The 15,747-nt window shown below is 38.2% G+C and overlaps 1 protein-coding gene across 5 annotated transcripts in view; it reads right to left on the reverse strand.

The window, feature by feature from the left end:
* The window catches only part of TAB3 (TGF-beta activated kinase 1 (MAP3K7) binding protein 3), a 44,016-nt gene that overhangs the window by 27,768 nt on the left and 501 nt on the right, over nt 1–15,747 (reverse strand). The gene's annotated exons all lie outside the window — the stretch shown is intronic.

The raw sequence follows: 15,747 nt of genomic DNA on the forward strand, positions 1-15,747 counted from the left end.
GGAGTATACTTATTGGTACTCCACAGAACACTGCAGCAGGAGATGGTAAAAACTGAATGATAATGAGAAGTCTACAGAACTGTTAAAGTGATACTTTTTTTTAGCAAGCATCCTTTAAGCAAGCATCTTGGCTACTAATTCTATTAACAACTAAGTATTGCTAAGTGCTTTATTAGATATCTATGGTTCTCTTGCTCCACTAAGCAACTGGATGCAGCTCTCACTACATGATAAGTGTAACACAGCAAATTCTCAATGCACCGATGCAGTTAGGAATGGAACTACCAAGCAGCAAGTACAAACTTCCCAGGAGCATTCTGCAGGGTATCAGGTGAAACTAAAAGCTGTAAGCACAACTGAACATGTATGCCAAAAAGATAATCTTGATCATAATTATGACATTAGTAGCAAAAGCCATGAGGATGATGGACTGACAATCTCACAAGGAAATATCACCTGTGATTACTGACTATTTGTGAACTGTAGGCTGGCTGTGGCTTAAAAAAAACCTTGAGGTAAACCAGTTCACAGATTTCCTAATTCACAAACTCCAAACGTTAGCCCTGCTAAAAGCAGTTTGATAATGCTGCATGGTTGATAACACATGCACGGTTACATCCTACTTTGAGAGTCAAAATGAGTCAGAAAGGATATATATTCCCTTAAGAGGATATATTAAATCAAACGTACTAAGGAGTATGGAAAAAAGCATATTACAAATCCATGGGTTCACTAAAGTAGCTTGCCATTCCTACTTCCAAGTTTAACAGCTACTGAAAGCCAAGATTTATGCTGAGAAAAACTTTGCCAGTAAACTGAAAAAATATTGGAACATTGTTTAATACACAATTACTCCAGAAAGTGAGCCTTCTTCTCAAAAATGACATTAAATTTTCTCACAGAATATATGTTGGAGTACTGCAATAGAGGGAGAATTACCCACAGCTTACCAATTTGACTCTATCCAGCATTTCTCTCAACCAGAGGAATTTAATGCTGTTCCAGCCAAAGAGATGCTCAACAGCTCCTACACAGAACAAGTGATTTTCAGATCAACTCTTGCTCCTGCATCACTAATGGATGGCCACACTGAATTCGCTTGTAAGACGTTCTGAGTGGGCTTTGTTGTAAGATGCATTTACACCTGTCAAAATACAAGGAGACCCCCTACAAGACTTCCACAAAATGAAAACTGTTCTTTCTGCAGGCGCTCATAGTAAGAATTCACCGAACCCAGAAGTTTCAAGAAGACTGAAGACAACAGCCGCAATTGAAAAATACTGGTGTATCACTTTGACACACACACACACAAAAAGAAACCACAAACAACCAACAGTGATATAGTAGAGTTAATCATATTCAGAAATCAAATGCTTGACATGCAAATTGATATTCAAACAATAAACCTAAATGCCTCATTCTTCTACACCTTCACTGTTCCTCAGCCTCCTCCCTACTAAAACGGTTGCTCCGCTCTACGTAAATGAGCTGCTATCAAGAAATCTGAAAGAAGCTACTGTCCAGTTGCAGAGTAAAAGCTGCATAATCAGGTCAGTTGTCTGAGACTGCTTTTAGTTCCACAAAGGCACACGGCTGCACTTCATGCTTTCAGTGGTATAGCGTCAGTTATTTGATTTATTTGGGTGGCACACAGCAAAAAGCTTCACAATGAAGTTAAGATTTCAACCATTTTCTCTTTCTACCTTAAAAAAGTTCTAAGTCAACTGTTTTACCTAAATCATCAGTTTACTGCTTCTGAAATAGCCATAATAAAATTCTGACTGAGGTAATAGCAAGAATGTCATGAACTACAGTTAAAAACAACCAGATGAGCAGAAGTCTTCTGATAAGTATCCCGGAGGTTTCTATATGACAAATCTTGAATATATTCTGTGTTAAGTACACCAGTTGAACTCAAAGACTATCCTGTTGAAAACTACATCTATAAGAACACTACAGGACACAATGCGGACAACTTTTTTTAACAGCACCGCCCTCAAACTTTTTCTTTGCACCACACTGTAAAGAAACTGATTGAAAAACATATTTACACTTGTGCAGAATATTCCTTTTCATGCAAAGATAAGACACTAACTAGCACTAATCGCAACTTAAATGAGCTGTCTTATAATCAGCTCATATAACTGACAATAATGTCAAGAGCAACATCTGTTATAAATGCTGCCTATGCACTGTATTTGCTAGAACTCTTACATCCAGAGGAGCAGTTAAAAGACTACAAAGCAGAAAGAGAAAAAAGTGCTACAAACACTAATGGAATGCTGTTTCAGGCCTGCCTGCTTCTAGCCCTGTCTCACTCTGGCCACTTGAAAGTAGAAGAAAATCTTAGATTAGAAAAATACGCAGTCAAGTGAGAAGATAAGAAAATCTCCTTTCAGGATCCACAGCAAACACACGCTAATGGAGGATATGACTCTACACAGAGGAAACAGAGGAGGGAAGCGGAGAAGCACACACAAACAGGAACAAAAAATAAGACAGAAATAGGGAGGGGGCAGACAAAGGAAAAACAAGGAAGAGAAGAGGCAATACGGAACAGCTCGAAGATTAACAACAGTGCAGAGAAACGTGAACTCTCTAATCACCAGAAAACATAAATGTCCATTTTTGAAGTTTTTAATTAAGTTTCCACCTCCCAAATGCAGGAATTTCTTTGACACATCTAATTGCTACAAACTACTGTGGAGAAGTTGCACAGCATGCCTGTCTTTTGCATCATTGCAGGAGAACTGATTAAGAAACCAAAAGACTTTGCCCGTTCAGTGATGCACCCAAACTCTTTGCATGAATACCCTCAAAGTGTCACAAAGAGATGCCATGCCAGAGATTACATAATATGCAGCACCACATTAACTATATTTACCTATTAATTTTCATTTTTGCGTGATTATAATACAATAATAAGTATAAGCATATGTATAGATATGATTATAAATACACATGTATAGAAATGCAGATGCTTGAGTGTGTGCTGCAGATGAGGACTTGCTCTGCCCAATTTTCTAGTGGAACTTAAAATAAGGCAAGTCTTCCAGCATTTATATGCCTAAGTAGATAGAACCAGATGTTGTATGTTTGTCATATAAAACTCCTGATCAAACCTTTTAAAATGTCTGTATACAGAGATATCTCCCCAGAAAGTCTGTTGGGGGATAAGCTGAGATAATTTTCATCTTAAGATAACAGATGAATGTGACCATAGCAGAAAAAAAAAAAAAAAGGTCTTGCACAAACAAATATCTAATACTAAGGCACTCCTTTTCACTCCTTCACTAAAACAGCAGTTTCATTCTACCTCCTCTTCAGCCTTCTCTATAATGAATATTAACAAGATACAAATAAGTCGGTGGATGGAAAGCTTTAAGAGTTTTCCTAAGCAAGTTCTACACCCCAGCTATCAGAGAGAGAAATCTTGGTAGTACAGGATAATGTTTGACTAATCAACACCCAGATAGAGCTGTAGGTGTCTTATTTGTGGAATTGCTTCAGTGGCAAATCTCTGTAAGGAAGTCTAGATACTTGGGACACTCTTGTTCCCTAATCACAGGTCATAAACAGGAAAACCAATACAGATAATGGAAAGATCAGATCGTGAATAGAATTGTTCATCTTAAAGCACTAATGCATCCCTGCCAAAATTACTGTACAGCTTCAAAGGACTTGAACAATATCCAATAACTTTCTCTGATTCAAGCTTTGGAGCATCCTTTTCCATACAAAGAGACTGGCACTAAATCAGGTGTTTTAATATCAAAAAAAGGCATGCTGAGAGACCACAGATGGCAGCAGTAAAAGGACAGCAACCAATGCTGAACTTTTTCCCAAATGATGTTTCCCATTTCTCATTGTAAATAACTTTCCCATTCAATTTCCCATTGCAAATAACTTTTGTGCTTTTCTGTGCGCTCCAGCCAGAGCATAGGATTGGAAACCAATTTTTTCTGACATTTCAATAGCCTCTGTATTAGAAGCTTTATGAATTTCAGTCACTCTGCTACATACCAGCATGAAGAGATTCTGAAGACCATGCTTGGCCTCTCATTTAAAACACATTATGACTTTGGTAGGTCAAGAAAATTTATATTTGCAGTACAGTTTGATTATTCCCTGACACTGTATGCAAAGACAGGTTATTAGTAGTCAGGCCACGTTTGTTTCTGTTGGGCTGGTACCAGGCCAGAAAATTTCAGAGCCAGAAGATAAGATTAACACAATTCCTGGCTGAGGATGCATGACTTTTTACGAATAGCTGAGTATAAAAAGGCCAATTATGTGATGATACAGCTTGAGTCCTCTGTCTGTAATCACGAGTTTTACCAAGAAAATTTTAAACAAATGTCACTCTACACCTCTAGGCTTACAGGAAAACATCAGAAGGAAAGAGGTCCCTTCCTAGTAGCCAGTCTTTCAGCAGTTGACTTTGCATGGCTGCCTGATGACAAAAGTCATGAGCAAATTTCACTTTCATCAAATCAAGCTATGGGAAAGACTCTAATACAAGATAAATGGATAAAGTGCATTTTCTGAAACTTCCAGTAATAGTAAAATAAGTAACTTATCAGGATAGTCTGCATTCATAATTTCAATTTTTATCATATCTTACATTTATTCTTCATCAAAAATATTCTTCCAAATGCGAGTTAAACATGCATGTTAAACACTTCAAGCAATCGGTACATCTCTAAAGCTAGACTGTTTTCATGCTGATCTTCCCTACTGTACTCCATTAAGGCTGGTAGGATAAACTGCTCTGATTTCATTTCCCTTTGAGGAAGCTATCCCTATAATCCTGCTTTAGAGAAAGAAAGAAAAAAAAGAGGGGGGGATGCTCAAAGACAGTTCAAAGTTAAAACTGTTACTAACACATTCTGTTCTTCAAGATATTTAGATTATTTCACTTTGCTACAACAATATGGTGCGGTCCAGCATCTCAAGGTAGGTGTGTTCTCTAAATGTGACACTTGTTTCTGTTGTGTCAGACCTCTCCATTCTTCAATGTTAGGTTGACAGATAACTTAGTAAAACAATAGCAAAAGAACTGCTTGAAACATTCCTTACACTACTCTAAAATTTGTGTTGTGCTTAGTGCTATTCACTGTCGGAAGAATACCAGAATGAAACAGATAACCAATAGTTTGAATAGTTGCAGATGCAAGCTACAAGAGCTTAAGTTTTTCACTTGGTGTGGGTTAGTGATTTCTTCACTTAAATGCTAAGTGTCTAAGTAGTTCTTTAACCAACCTCCCTATTTCTTTACTTTTCTAAAGTGGCAGCATGCATGTTTTCCAGAGCAAAACAGCATGGAACATATCCAGCTGTTTACTCAGATCCAAAGAATTTGAATCTGAAAGCCAGGTCTCTTGGTCTAACTCCCTAGAGTCCTAGAAAAGCATCATTTGCTGAGGATGCAGACGAAAAAACAGTGTCATAATTGCCCACAAGACTAGTGTAGTCCTGTATACAGCAGAAGCCAAAGCATCAGGAAAATCCAAGGTTTAAAATAATTTGCAGTCACCTCTCTTCAGCCAAACACACTGCCACCAGTATTTTCCTGCAGCCAAGAATCAACAATGTTTACCACAGAAACAAGCAGCATGAATCACGTAATTGTCCAGGTTGAAAGGCCACCTAGTTCCAACCCCACTGCTGTGGGCAGAGCTGCCACTCTCTAGAGATCAGGCTGCCCAGGGCCCCATCCAACGCAGCCTTGAACTTCCAGGCGTGCGGCACCCACAGCTTCTCAGGATCACCCATTCCACTGCCTCACCACCTGCAAGGTAAAGAATTTCCACCCCACGTCTAACCTAAACCTGCTTTCTTTTAGCTTGCCACCATGTGCAAACTATCATCCTATCACTTGCACATTTGTAGATTTCAGAAGCAAAAGAGCTGAAAAAGCAAAAATACATAAAATTAACATTGTAACCTACCATTTTGATTCTGAAATCACAGTGTGAATAATCACACACCCTACTTAACCAAACAGCCCCAATGACTTCTTCAGACACTCATGGCCACTAATTCTCTTCTCTGTTAAGTGAACAGCTTATCCTTCTTACTATGTATTTTGCCAGATTTTCAAGTTAATTCAACAGATTTCACAGTCATTCTGAAAATTCGCAATGAAAATATAAGCTGAACTCTTTGTACATACACACCCAAATACAGGATACCAGTTACTTTGCCTGATAATTGTCATATTTCCATAACCAATCACGCACTTCAATCAGAACAACTTTCCACATACATAAAAACTAGAGACAAAAAATAATTCTAGTGAGTCACTGTCCTAACAATCAACACACTTCCAAATATGCATAAGAGTAAAGACTTTCTTCATGCAGTTACATGCACTCAGACCAACTGATTCAATAAGAAAAAAAGCCACACAGTGCATACAAAGAAAGCTCAAGCACCATACTATGGACTACTCCTTTATACCAAAATATTTACTACATAACAGCTGTCAAAAATTGAACACTGTCAAGAATAACGTGTGTTTTTAAACTGGACTCAGGACGAGGAATTTTAATAACATGAATAATTTTAATAACATAATACAGCAAACAGCTATTAAAATTCAAATGATTACCTTTAACTTTTAAATGAAAGGAATACTGAACATCCAAATGTTTTTATTTTCTCTCTAGCATGTGTTATCATAACTGAGAACAAAAAATGAACAAAGCAAACAGCGAAAACCACAGAAAAATCCCAGAAAAGGAGATGGGCTTCTGCTGTTGCTGAACTCTGGAAACATTATAGAATCACAGAATGGCCTGGGTTGAAAAAGACCACAATGATCACCTAGTTTCAACCTCCCTGCTATGTGCAGGGTCACCAACCACCAGACCAGGCTGCTCAGAGCCACATCCAGCCTGGCCTTGAATGCCTCCAGGCATGGGGCATCCACAACCTCCAATTGCTACAAAACAATATTCGAGGAATTCAGTTCTGGAGTGAAAAAAACCCTTTGTCTCAGCAAGTATTTATCAGCACAAAACACTATAGCACAAGTTAACAACTGAATTAGGTGCTTGCACAAAAGCCAACTATCACATAGGAAGTCTGGTCTGACTGTTTCACAACAATTTTAATACAACAATTCTGGAAAGAGAATTTGCTTCTCCTTTTTCCCGTATGCTTACTCCTCCCAACGCACAAGAACAGATTTTGAAGATCAAATAGCGAACTGATTCTTAAACTGATTACTAAAGCAAAGCTTTTATTTACAGACACCAAACCCTACATGGATCAGCTCCCTCATTCATCTCAAAAGCACATGAAACCTTATGCAGGAATAGATAAAAAACGCTGGGCCAGAGGCAGGCGGCCGTGGGTGAGAAGAGGCAGACCAGATCATGTGGAGATCTGGCCAGGAGTATCTCAGAAGCAGACTCCTCCCTTAGGTAAGACAGAAAGCAGGGCAACAAATGAGACTATTTCATTATTAGATCAGCAAAAGCCACACATTTCTCACTCCTTGTAGCAGCTTTCTGTCTGTTTGGGATTGTCATCTCATGGTTGCTGTAGGTTTGAAGAGAGTGATGTGACTGACTGGTTATACTAGTGCTTTAGACACAGAAGAAAACTGATAACTAGAAATCTTATTTACAAGGCTAAGTGATAGAGCAGTCAGTATCCTGTGACATCCAAATGACCTACATTCAGCCAAGTCAGGAAGCCAAGCTTGCAGAGGGACTGATTGCTTCCAGCTCCCTTAAAACTTTCTGTTCTGAGTGATCGTTTTCTTTTGTTTGAAAGAATCAGGAAGAGGTCTTAGCTTGATTTTTATTGTGGTCATAGCTATCTACCCAGGTGAGTTGAGAAGGAAGTAATCAAGAATCACAGAACAGAAGATAATTTACACAGGGGGACAAACTGTTCAAACTATATGGCTGGGAAAATGTCAGTATTTTTATGAGATACACAGAAGTGAAATGAGTTTAATCTAGAGTCATGAAAGAATTAAACACCTAAAAGCATGTTTGCAAGCCTCAAATATCACTGCTAAAAAGGTACTCAATAGCAAGTGTTAAAATTACCTTAAAATATTCAGGAATTATCTATCATGTCTAACATATTTCATAAAATTACATATGCTATAATCTGTTATAATTCAATCTTCAAGTTTGCAACTTAGTAAGCTCATTTCATGTTTAAGCATTATTTTTTTTTTCCATAGTCACTGACTCAAATAACATCCACAGGAACTCTAGCTGAACACTGTTTAATGCAATTGTAATTCCACTGTTTCACCATTTTCTCAAGATATTGCTGAAATAACCACAACAACTGCAACAAATGAGTACCTGTCTACTGAATAGCCATTCTGTCATGCTGTATGCACACACCAACAAGGATATTCTAACTAGATAACATAACTTGCAAATAAATAATCAGAAGTATCATGGTCTTGCCTGCAACTTCTTACAGTTTAATAATAATTAAGATTATTTACAATTACATAATGTTTACCTAATTCACATATTTTACAATACTTAGAAATGATTTGCCCAACATTTAACATTGAAAAACAAAGATAGAAGAAAAAGATTCCAGACTAAAACAAAAAAACAAAAACCAAAAAACCAACAACCCAAAACAACCCAACAACAACAAAATAAACAGGAAAAAAGATCAAAATACTCTTTGCGAGTCTGCATGCATTCCCCCCTCCAACCAAAGCATGTGGAATTCTCATTTTCTGAGTAGACTAAATAGCCTGTGCCATAAATAGTTTCACTTAAAAATGAGTGCAGCTTACGTAAGCACGTGGCACTCACCATAAGCATTTTTACTGATAGCAAAAACACAGGCCAAAAAAAAAGTATATAAACATAGTTCAGAAAATAGCATCTAAAAATTAACTCAAAATACCAGGGGGATTTACTATAAACTGCTACTGACAAATCTTAAACAAATACTCTGCAAATGGACAAGAGGATACGATTATCAAAGCTACACCAACGATCACACTCAAGCAAATTTATTCTGAGTAGCCCCAAAACAGAAATTTGCCACTGTTAGAAAAGAACAGTTTTCATTGTTAAGACATGTCTGTACTCCCTGGATCTTATATCCTACCACATAACGAGAGAATGAGACCAAGAGCTAAAAAAACGTTTGAGTCAGAACTACTTTTCCTTCCTCCTCAATCAAAGACCATGATAAACATTTTAATCTTTTCTTTCTATAGTATTCTATCAATTCTCTCATACCTTTCAGAAACTATGAGATATTAAGGCAATTTGTTAGACTTTGTTACAGAACAAACCAAAAAAAAAAACAAAAAACAAAAAAACTAAAAAGGACTAAAAATATGTGTAGACTTTAACAGGAATGCAGTGGAGGGGGAAAGAAAATCTTATTTAATTTTGTTTTAAATAGAATTTATGCAAGATAAGAGTTGCAAATTCTTCTGATACTTTCCTGTCAGTTCCTTAACACCACTGTCCCTCCATCCAGTTCTTACAAATATTAAGTCCATGAACAGCAACCCCCATGGGGACGGTTTCAATGCGTACAAGACTAGTAATTCAAAAATAAAATAAAAAAGCTTTTTCTCTCAGTCCTGAAAAAGAAACAACCATGCAGAAAGCTCCCTTTGAGAAAAAACGAATTACTTAAAATATGAGAAAAGTAGGAGCACTTCTGCTATCTTTTCAGTTGCTTCCAAGAGGGAAATCATCCATCAGACTTAACAACCTGGCCAATTATGCTAACTAATTCTTGACCTCCTGCTAACAGCCATTCATGAGAACAAACTGCACCAGGACTTCTGCAAATGAAGAGCAGAGACCTCAGTTGCACACATACCGCAAGCCGTCCTCTCCCTGCCTAGATCACAGCTTGGGTAACATATGCTCTTCAGAGATCTGTCAGGCATTTTTGTTACGACTTCTACAGGAAGCGGTCTGAGCTTTAGGGAAAGCAGCTTTCAAGTGACTGGGTGGCTCCTCCAGAAACAGACGTGCTTTTTGTCACACTACCAGCAATGCCTGTGCGGTTGGTTCCAACGTCTTGCTGAGCAACGACAGGAAAGACAGTGATCACTGAAAGATCAGTGAAGATCCCTCAATGTCCACATCAGAACAGGGAGATGTTATCCATTCAGTGGTGCTAAAAACATCAAGCCAGATTGCTCCAAACTTGCTAAGAGCGAGTTTCATTTCTGTAGTTGGTAAACTTGAAGAATTAGTGACTTCTGTCAAGGATAACTTTAACTCCCCCTCTCATGGAACCCTTCTTCACAGACGAAACTCTGGTTTCAACACAGCTTCGCTTACTTTCTGACCCTTTAATTTCCTCTCTCTCCTTTTTTCTCTAATATAGTAGAAGGTCACTTCTGAAGACTGATAAGAAAACTGACCTTACTTAGGTCTGTTAGGCTGAAGGCTTTCTTCAGCCTCATTCACCTTAGCTCCCAAATCTAAAAAAAGACTGGCAGATGGAACATTTACTTGACTTGGAACTTTCTTTAAAGCAAAAGAAGCATTTGCTCTATCTAGCGAGGGCTTCAGAAGCAAAGAGGTAGATTTCATGTTAGAGGGTCACTCTGACATTTTAAAAGTTATTCCACTGCAGAAGATAACTTAGAGACTTATTTCTCACAGACCTCTCTTCCTGTAAACTGGACACACAAAGAAAGCAAAAGAAAAAAAAAGAAAAAACTCAAACACAAAAGGAATCAAGACATGAACAGAGACTCATCTCACTGTCATTACCTGCTAGTGGAACAGGTACTATGACCACTTCTTTCACAGTGTTATCATAACAGCAGCAAACAAAGCAGAGATCCTCACTAAAGGAACAGTTGCCCAATACTGCCCACTTGATAGCGAGCTACAAACACACATCAATCTACAAAAGCATTAAAATATTTCTTTTTAAAATCTGGGTGTTATGAGTTCAATTAAAACGCAGCCAACAATGCCCAGGTTATTAAAGTCACATCTGTACACCATCAGATCACCCAGAAGCAAAAACCTGGTTTTGTACAAGTGGCATTTCTGTAAAATTGCTAAGGAGAAAAGAAAAAAAAAAAAAAGAGGTTTTAATGCCTTCAAGGCATCAGTGGAAAGAAAGATGATATTTGACATAGAAATGTTAGTTAGTAACAATATACTCTATTAACCTTTTTCTGAACAACTGTGAAAGAACAGTGAAACTGTACAGAATTACCACTTTGCCTTAACTACATAAGTCACTTTTGATCCGACAATAGCAAGAATCACCATTCCATCAGGACGATCTTAAAGAGTTTCAGCAAAGAAAAACAAGCACATTGCAACAGCAATGTTCTAGCACCCAGCCCACAGCTTCTGCAAGCTCATCTTCAAGAACACACATACAAAAGGCAAATTTTAAGTTCCTTTCAAAACTTGCACAAAATCCAGGTAAAGAACAACCCTCTATGCTCTCTTACACTATTACTTATTGCATGCTCAATACAAAAAAAAGAAAACAAATCCCTGACTCTTCCAAGTGTTAGGAGTAAACATTCATGCTTGATTTAAGCCAATACAAGCTCCCCATAGAACAGAAATAATCACACTCAAGGTTTTATACACAGTGTGACAAATTCAATGACACATGAAGAATAAGAGAAGCCTTTCACAAGCTATTTTCAGTAGCCTAAGACATTGTAAACCAGTAAAAATGCCTTTAACAGATGAGACTTCAGGACAAATACCTCCAAATATAACCAAGGAATGGAAAAAGGAAAGCTTAAAGTCACAACCAGATTAGAACACGAGCATGGCTGGGGATCTTTTCACCAAATTTGAACGGTCAACACTGAAAACATTTTAGAAAAGTATCCATATTTTTTCTGCCTCATACATGAGACAAATGCTGATAGCATTAGTATTTTTTTTTTTTTTCTAAAAGTATCCTTAACTCAACTATGATTTCACAGAAACCGATTCACTTTTCAAATTAATATCCACTTCAGTGGACATACAATTTCATTTGACTGCAAGCATTTAATTAAAGCATATTGACTGCGGAACATGATTGACTGAATGTAATCAGCCAAAAAATATTTTTAAGAAAATATTCTCAATTATCCATCAGCAAGCATACACTAAATAGCAAAACATGCACTCTAGCTGTGATAGGCTACTGAACACTGCTATAGCACAACGACCTTTTAACTCTGTAGCTTTACTGTTTGCTTACTGCTTTATACGACTTTGAAAAGAATGAAAGGAGAAGTAATTTTCTTATGAAAGAGTTATGTCAGGACAGAATCTGGTAACACATTAAAGATGTTTTTCAAATACCACTACTTCAAATTCAGGCCCTGGTAAAATAAAGCCCACTGGAATCCAAGAACAATTGCTTCTTAAGAACAAAAAGCTGTGCTACAAAAACTTACTAGGGATGAAATTCTTCACTTTGATACTGTACTGATATGTTGGCTGTTACAAAACAACACTTGAAGCAGGAGAAACATTTGAAGTCATAATCAAGGAGATGCACAAACATTGAAACATTAGGTCCACTCTGACATGAAACTGAGAGCCACCCTCAGTGATCTATATAGTATAATTTATCCTTAAAGAGAGAAAAAGAACAAACATTAAGAACTCCCTGACAATCTTCATCTGTATCATTTGTGAGCAACACTACAGTTTGTCTCACAATCTTATTACACACAGAATTTTGCCAGATGATTGCAGCTTCTCATGACAATAAAAAAGGTTCAGCATCCAAGAGTCTTCTGGATACTGATACTACAGTGCCATCTTTTAAGCACTGACTGACACAGCACAGGACTTGCTGACAGATTATGTACCTTCACAGAATATGAGATCATAAAGGATACTTTGTACCACAATACCTCCTACCAGAGCAGCATCAGGTCTAACATTTTGTGCCTTAAACTGGAGATGAATTTGCAGACTGCATATTTAATTTGAAAGCCTTTCACATGGGTAACTCTGAAGGAGTTCAAGGTTTGGCAGAACTTAAGAAGCTGTTCTGGAAATTTTTTTTAAATCAACACCTTTAACATTTTCATAAATGACTCTAAACAAATATTTCTGAACTCCCTCTCATCTTTCCATGTAGAAGAAGTTGCTTCCCATGTGCAAACTGCCACTGTGACATTACCACACATGCAATCTCAACAATATGATACTTGGTCTTTCACAAGCCAGTTAACATCACCCTTTAGACAATATTTTATTATATTATGCCTTCACAGAAACAAGTAAACAGAAAATCCACATTACATAGATAACTACCAATTCCTAGTTTAGGCTTTGGACCTCCCCGTTTGTGTAAAGACAATAATAAGGACAGGAAAACACACTGCAAAACCACAAGTAGCAGATATTTCTACCTTGTAACTTGAAACACCTGCCTACAAAAGCAGTCCAACAGATGTTTCTGAAAAAAATCTGAGGCTATATACAACTGTCTCTTAGTTTCAGCTTGTCACCTGTCATTCAAATGCAACAAATAAAGTCCTTCTCTGTAGATATATTTACTTACATTTATGCGTGTAGAGACAACTACATACACAATAGACACTGCACTTACTTCAGCTCACAGTAGTGGAAAGAGTGTTATGCAGACACTCCTAGAGCAAAATGTGTCATGCTATAGTAGAGTTGGATGACTAAGCAGACATGATAGAAATATGCAAATCTACATCCAACCAAGAATATTTTTGGGGCTACGTATCCTATTTCAAATACACACTATAAATCATTACAGGATCAAAATTAGGAGAAAGCATCTACAGCTTAGCTCAACCAAAAACTTACTTTTGTTTCAGATCTATGTAAGTAGCTTTCAAGAGGTGACAGAGGCAAGCTGTTACCATGCAACATTAAGAACTGTGTATTATCCTTTTGGAAGAATGCAAAAGAATCATTTACAATTAGAAAGGGTTACTCCTCCGCCACTCAGCGGCATCAGATAGGCATCAGCACAGACATACTGCAAAAACTAGGTGGAAAAGAAGGTAGGTTTTCACAACAGCTATTCAACTCATCTTTCTCACGGTGATGACTAACAGAAAGAAGGAGCCTCAATGAGATCTAGGAAAGAAGAAAATGGACACAGATCTCACAATATCCTCTTCACGTTTATCTGCAGTCACCTGTATTAAAAGTTACGATGTGAGCCAGATGAAAATAAACCCCGATACTGCAGTCAACAGAGTTACGGAGTGCATCTATCACTCTTATCCATCTCACCGTGCTTAAGACAAAAGATTTAAGATTAAAGACAGACAAACGCTGGTTGCATATTCCTTTACTAACACGTGTAAAAATTGATACATTTTACAGAGGAAATGAGACAGTCTATACACACTTTGTTAGATGATCATTTACACCACTGCCCTCAGCCGACACTAATTCACAGGGCAGGACAAAGGGCTGACTTTAAAAAGTGTTGTGAAATACTTAATTTTTAAGAACGCTGTTCCTCTCTCATTGTAAGAGGAAATGAATTTGACGTTTCTTCTTTTTACATTAAATATGCTAACACACAATATGCTTGGACAAGGGGCAGAAGATAGCAGTGCTCTTCTCATGAGTCTGGAAGAAAAAAAATTATATACATATACATATATCAAAGCTATCCAAGCAGTTATCAACCTCTGATCATTCAGGCTTTCCTGGTAAGTTTTACACATATTTCTATTAAGTCATCTGAGAACAGCCCCAATCAAGTGAATCTTACAAGCCTACAAATGAACACTTACTACTCAATTTCAATCATAGTAGATATCAGCACTAAAAATAATGGGCACCTATCAGCACACCAACAAGATTGGTCAGTCTATCTACTTTTAGTATCTGTGTGAAATGGACAAAGAGGGAAAGAGGAAAACTGCTGCAGACCTCAAGAGAAGACTCTGGACAGAGCATAGAATCATAGAATAATTTATGGTTGGAAAAGACCACTAAGATCATCTAGTCTGACTGTCAACCCATCGCCCCATGCTCACTAATTGGTGCCCCTCAGCACCTCACCTATCCTTTCCCTAAACACCCACAGGGACAGTGACCACACAGTCTCCCTTGGCAACCTCTATCAATACCTTATCACTCTTTCTGAGAAGAAATTTTTCTTCATATCCAACCTGAACCTCTCCTGGTGCAACTTCAGACCATTACCTCTCATCCTATCAGTGTTACCTGGGAGAAGAGGCCAACCCACACCTCGCTACAATCTTCTTTCAGGTAGTTGCAGAGATTCTCCCCTCAGCCTCCTTTTCTCCACACTGAACAATCCCAGTTCCCTCTACTGCTCACCATTAGACTTGTGCTCCAGACCCCTCACAGCTTCACTGCCCTTCTTCGGACACGCTCCAGGTACTCAATGTCTTTCTTGTACTGAGAGGCCTAAAACTGCTAAACTGAACACGGTACTCAAACCAAGGCCTCACCAGTGCTGAGTACGGAGGGACGGCTGCCTCCCTTGTCTTGCTGAGTACACCACCATAAGCATAACCACGGCCCTGCTACCTCCAGAGCCAAACCACCACAGCAGCAGCATCATGCTGCAGTCAGTCCGTCCAAGAGACAGCAGCACCCCCTTTTACCCGCGCTCCCATTTATTTACACCCCCTATATCTCACACCGGGAGCAGCCCACGCAGACCAGGAGTCCCTCCTGGAAGCCGCCCACCCTCTCACCCCGGCACGAAGAGCCCCAAAAACAAAACACAAAGTTCTCCCCGCCGCCTGCGTGGGTGCACGGC

The sequence above is a fragment of the Tympanuchus pallidicinctus genome, unplaced genomic scaffold, assembly GCF_026119805.1.
Source record: "Tympanuchus pallidicinctus isolate F22 unplaced genomic scaffold, pur_lepc_1.0 scaffold14, whole genome shotgun sequence".
NCBI lineage: Eukaryota > Metazoa > Chordata > Aves > Galliformes > Phasianidae > Tympanuchus > Tympanuchus pallidicinctus.